Source organism: Aegilops tauschii, chromosome 3, assembly GCF_002575655.3.
Source record: "Aegilops tauschii subsp. strangulata cultivar AL8/78 chromosome 3, Aet v6.0, whole genome shotgun sequence".
Lineage (NCBI taxonomy): Eukaryota > Viridiplantae > Streptophyta > Magnoliopsida > Poales > Poaceae > Aegilops > Aegilops tauschii.
The window spans coordinates 325,923,971-325,930,492 of NC_053037.3; positions in this window are offsets into that span (position 1 = coordinate 325,923,971).

The following is a 6,522-nucleotide window of genomic DNA, read 5'->3' on the forward strand; positions in this document are numbered from 1 at the left end:
AAATCACCGTGTTCAAATTTGGCACTTTTCTGGGTTCATTTGCCATATTTAGGGGATTATGTGCATTTCTTAGGCATTAATGCACATAATTCAAGTTCAAACAATCGATGCATGAAAGGGTCGACAAGAACGGCCTGGAAAACCATGCTCGTGCCATTTAGTAAATTCTCATGCCTTTTACAAGGAAAGGACAGATATTTCGATGAAATGTGTGGCAATAGTCAACCACAAATGTTTGTTTGTTGGGTTTTCAACTATAGAAAAAAATGAAAAAAAGATTAAAAAACATGACGCCTGGCATGGTGCCATGGTATGACCTCACCATGCCCTAGTAAAAATTTGAGAAGGTTTGGCTTATGTTGTCATGCACGCCCTTCATAAATCGAACCATCACCGAGGAAGTTCCATGCTTTCGAGAGGGAAATCCCCAAGATTGAAGGGGAATCCAAATTTCTGTCCTAGTTTGTCAATCATTTTTTTCCAACGATCAACATACCGCCTCAAATGCAACGTGTTCAAATTTGACATTTTTTGGGGCTCATTTACCATATTTAGGGGATTATGTGCATTTTCTAGGCATTAATGGACATAATTCAAATTCGAACAATCGGCGCATGAAAAGGTGCACAAGAACGGTCTGGAAAACCATGCTCGTGTTATTTAGTACATTCTCATGCCTTTTACAAGGAATGGGCAAATATTTCAAGGAAATGTGTGGCAATAGTCAACCATAAACATGTCATTTAATGGGTTAAACACTATACAAAAAATGAAACACATGGTTGGAAAACATGACGCCTGGCGTGGTGCCATGGTATGGCCTCACCATGCCCTGGTAAAAATTGGTGAATGTTTTCCTTATGTCGTGATGCACGCCTTTCATAAATCGAACCATCACCGAGGAAGTTTCATGGTTTCGAGGGGGAAATCACCAAGATTGAAGGGGGATCCAAATTTCCTTTGTCCTTTGTCCATGAGTTTTTTTCACCAAGATTGAAGGGGGGTCCAAATTTCCTTTGTCCTTTGTCCATGGTTTTTTTTCTACGATGAACATACAACCGGCAAATCACCGTGTTCAAATTTGGCACTTTTCTGGGTTCATTTGCCATATTTAGGGGATTATGTGCATTTCCTAGGCATTAATGCGCATAATTCAAGTTCAAACAATCGGTGCATGAAAGGGTGCACAAGAATGGCCTGGAAAACCATGCTCGTGCCATTTAGTAAATTCTCATGCCTTTTACAACGAAGGGACAGATATTTCAATGAAATGTCTGGAAATAGTCTACCACAAATGTTTGTTTATTGGGTTTTCAACTATAGAAAAAGGAAATAAATGCTTGAAAAACATGACGCCTGGCATGATGTGCCATGGTATGACCTCACCATGCACTGGTAAAAATTAGAGAAGGTTTGGCTTATGTCGTCATGCACGGCCTTAATAAATCGAACCATCACCAAAGAAGTTCCACGCTTTCGAGAGGGAAATCACCAAGATTGAAGGGGAATCCAAATTTTCTTCGTTCTTTGCCCTGGAGTTTTTTTCTACGACGGACATACACCCTGCAAATTAGCGTGTTCAAATTTGGCATTTTTCCGGGCTCATTTACCATATTTAGGTGATTATGTGCATTTTCTAGGCATTTAGCGCATATAAATCCAATCCAGCTACAGGTTCACGGGTGTGATGTGAGGCATGTGGATTGCCGTTCGATCACGGCGCATCCTACGGTGCACACACGCGATCCACGTGGCTGGGGTTTCGGCCAATCATAACGCAACACACAATAGGCTCAGTGCACACTGTTTCCGGAAGCGACGGAGATGAACCGTGTGCGATAATGAACGAGAAAAATTGTAAGGGAGGTCAAATTTCTGTTGTCGTTTGTCGTTGAGCTCTTGAATACCACCGCACTGTACGGCTGCCCAGCCCCTCCGTCCCAGAGCTCTCTCCAGGCGTCGTCCATGGCACCGTGGCACACAGTAACTGGTAAGGAAGCAATGGCATCCCGCTGCGCCACGTTCCTCGCCGCCCGCGACCGCACACATGGTAAGGAAGCGATGGCATCTCACCACGCCGAGTTCATCGCCGCCGGCGGCCAGACAATTAGATGGGCGGACTTTGAGGCAGCCATGGCCGAATGGGTGGTGGATCTAGAGGCGGCCAAAGCCGCACAGAAGGCACTATTGGAGGATGCTGCCAACGCGACACTACGATCAGAGACCCTTCGAGAAACTGTGTGCAATGCAATAATCGCAAATAGTGCTATATGAAAACCGTAAAAAAATGATGCAAAACATTTGCGATGAATGATACATCAAACACGGTTCAGATTATAGTTGCGTGTGCGATGAGGGGCATACGGTTGATTTGTACGAACTGTTTGCGATGAGGTAGAACAACAGAAACGGGCAGCCAGATCAAGGTGTGTGCAATATACGGCATACAGTTCAGTCCGATGAACCGTTTGCGATGAGTGAGGTGAACACAAATGATTCGGCGTAACAGGATGTGTGTGATACCCGGCAAACAGGTCGGTAATCAGAATTGTGTGCGATCATTATAGACAGCCCATACGGTCTTTTTTAGTGAATTGTGTGCTCGTCGGGGCACACAGTTCAACAAACCAACCTGTTGGCGATAATGTAGAAGATCTCTGTCGAATACATATTACTAACCGTCTGCGATGAGATTGACAGGATAAATAGAGATATATGCAGTCTGCTTAATTTAGTGCTTCTTCTTCTTGTTGTTGTTCTTGTTGGATGACCCCACGGCATCGTCTTGGCGAGGACGCTTCTTTCCGCTGACCGTTGGCTTTTCATCGCCGCCACCGTCATCATCGTCGTTGTTGTCGTCATCGTCCTCCTCCTCGTTCGACCATTCCTCCTCATCATCATCGTCGTCCTCTTCTTCGTCCTCCGACGACTCCTCGTCCGTCTGGTTGTCATCTGACGACTCCGGAGGCGGCGTCCCTTTCATGAACCGGATATAATCGAGGTCTGGGCTCGACGCCGGACTCATGGAAGACGAGCGGGATGATTCCGATGTTGACCTATCATCGGGCGCCAAACTGCTGGGCGAACTGTCGTCCTTGCTATGGCTCGACATGGCTTCAGAGTGTGTGTGTGAGTGTGTAGCGCGGCCTGCTGGGGACGATGAAGATGGTGGACACTTAAGCGGGGTATGCAGAGAAGAGGAACTGCCAATTGAAGCGGGGGTTTACGTATTATCTAACCGCTGATATAATCAACCGCAATTATTTGTACCCAGTCGCTCCAAATTCCCGGGGTTGCGCTGGACTCCGATTGGCTATTTGGCTGGTTTCCTTTTTCAAGACAAAAACAAGGAACGAGTTTTGGGATTATGCACCGGTACCGGTACGAACGGAGTAGGACAGTTGGCAAGCAATACATTAAGCTCTTCTTATTGATAAAGCCAGTAATAATCAAACTAGAAAGGAAAAGAAAAAAGACAAGGAAAAATATCTGCACGAATCTTCACGTAACATCAATGGCATAGGACCTAGATGTGCATTACTTAGAGCACATCTAGATGTGCTTTAGCAATACTGTCAAACAAAACCCCTAATCATCATTGCAAATAGCGCATAGAACATGGCTAATGCGACAACCACAACTACACATGCTAGTTCCTTCTAGTCTCTTGCTTTCATCTGTTGCCTGTGATTGATTCTTTCTTGCTTCATCGTACTGATTGTACATTCCAGATCAGCCAGTTTCTTCTTCAGCTTTACGTTATCTTCTACGAGCTTGGTGATAACACTCCGAGCCCTGCCATGCCATTCTTCATCCAGCCAGTTAACAAAGGCACAAGCCTCATATCCCTGCCAATGTTAAAGTATTCTGGATGAGCGGTGGCATTAACTGAAGTAAAATGATGAACTTAATTAGCACTAACGTCTAAGGGGCAACTAAGAAACCGCCTGCGAATGTCGAATCCCTCCGTGCATACACGTCGAGCGGGAGTGTGCCCGTGCACACAACTCAGCTTTTGGTACTTCTCGGTGGCGCAAAACTCGGAGTCAAACTCGTGTTGCGGGAGTCTGGAGTCAAGCTCTGGATCCGGCGGCAGATTGCTTTCCTGGGGGGGGGGGTCATTCAGGACGGATTCAGCAAGGATTTATACTTTGGACATGCTAAAAAAGATCGGGATAGATTGCGACCTAACAGGACGATTCGGATCTGTAGTACACCTGCCTTCTGATGACCTTAGGCAAGTGCTCGGTGGCGATACGAGCACGAGCAGCCGCACCGAAACCATCAGCACCACTCATCCGCATTCCCCCAATGTCAGCGCCACGCGAGGGAATTTTGGAGGCTATGTAGGGATTTGGGGGAAATGGGGAAACTATGGAGATAAGCTAACGGTCGGGAACTACTAATGGCACTATATACATGTTGTATACGACACACTGTTTGTACATGTCGTTTGTGTTGGGTATTACAACATCACACACGATTTCGGCACCAAACTGTGTGAGAAGACAATGTTGGTTAGACACGGTTGCCGTCACATAACCGTATGTGATGTACTACCCTGTCCATATAATTGAGTTACGGTGAGATACCGTGTAAACAGCCGCTCCGCGGATATCCGTAAAAAAACAGCCTCTCTGCATATAGAGATGGCGGCGGTGGCCTAGGCAGCGGCTACCGGAGAAGAAGTCAATCCTCGGTCGATGGGCGGTGGCGGCGTCATAGGAGGTCAATCATCGGTCTGCGGCGGGAGATAGGAGGAGCTCAACCATCGAGGTCGGTGGCGGCGTGATTCGAGCACATCCATCGCGGTCGATGGCGGGATAGTGGAGGTCGAACTTCAGGCGGCAGCCGCACTAAGCTTTGCTCCTCGACCCTGCTGTCTCGGCGTGCCGCCGCATCGCGCTTGTCTGTCTGCTGGGTGGAGGTCGCCGCGCGGCTAATTAATTAAGGTATTCTTTTTGTGAGTGGCTTAATTAAGGTATTCAATTCCTAAGTGTAGTGTTGTACTAGTATCTCTGCGTGTAAATTGACTGGCCATTAATTTTTGTCATTGCACGTCTGGATAACAACATGGAGCGCCTCAGTAATTATTAAAATAAAACCTTGTGATTTATGCACGCATCTCTGGGCAGCAGTTAATCCGTGTATTAATGTTGTTTTTTTTGTTTTTAATTACCATTCGTTTGCTGCAGATGGAACGATCTCGATGGATGAAGAATCAGAAAACCGCAGATTTTATCAGTGGCGTGACAGAGTTCATGAATTTGGCTGAAAGTGCAAAGAGGGGAATTGGTGATGCGGATTACATCCTGTGTCCATGTATTGATTGTGCCAATACAGAGTCACATGAAGTTGCAGATGTCCAGATGCACTTAGTCTCTGGGGATTCATGGATGGATATACATGTTGGACCAGACACGATGAAGAGGAGGTCATGGATGAAGATACCCAGGGCAGCGAGATGCCAAACACCGATCAGTGTCACATGGATGTTGAATCTAACATTGGGGCAGAGGCGTCAAGCTACCAATGGAACACCGGAAAGCCGAAACGCCCACTGGAAAACCAAGATGTCCACGCAGATGACGACGATCTTGATATGCCAGATTTTGCTGCTATGATTGTAGATTTTGAGGGCCCAGAAAAGGATATGATTGGGTACAAGGATCTGCCAACCATTGATGCGGACTCCAAGAAAGAATTGTATCCAGGTTGCAAAAAGAAATATTCCAGGTTGAGTGCCACCCTGGCGCTTCTCAGATTTAAAGCTGCAAACGGTGTATCAAACAAGGGCTTCACAGAGATGTTAGGTCTTTTTAAAGAAATTCTTCCGGAAGATAATGTGCTCCCCAGAAGCACGAATTAAGCGAAGAAAATTGTTTGCCCATTGGAACTTGAAGTACAGAAGATACACGCTTGTGTGAATGATTGTATATTGTACCGTGGTGAGTACAAAGATTATCGTGCATGTCCCACATGCAAGCATGCACGATACAAGCGCAGGAGAGCAAAGGACAAGTAGAAATTGGACGACGAGATCAAGACAGGAATCCCGTTCAAGGTTGTTTGGTACTTGCCTTTAATTCCAAGGTTGAGGCATTTGTTTGCAAACCCTAGAGAGGCAAAGAGGTTACAGTGGCTTCATGATGAGCGGATTGCGGATAGGTTTATGAGGCACCCGAAAGATGGGGCTTAGTGGGAATTAATCGACAACAAGTTTGAAAAATTTGCCAAGGATCCTAGAAGTATAAGGCTCGGGGAGTGTACTGAGGGGATGAATCCTTTTGGCGATATGAGCACCAATCACAGCACATGGCCGGTGCTTCTGTGCATATATAACCTAGCTCCTTGGTTGTGTATGAAGAAAAAATACATTATGATGTCAATGATTATCCAAGGCCCGAAGCAACCTGGAAATGACATCAACATTTACTTTCAGCTACTAGTAGAAGAACTGCTGACAGTGTGGATAGATGCGCCTGCTGTAAAATGTTATGATGCTTACAGAAAGGAGATTTT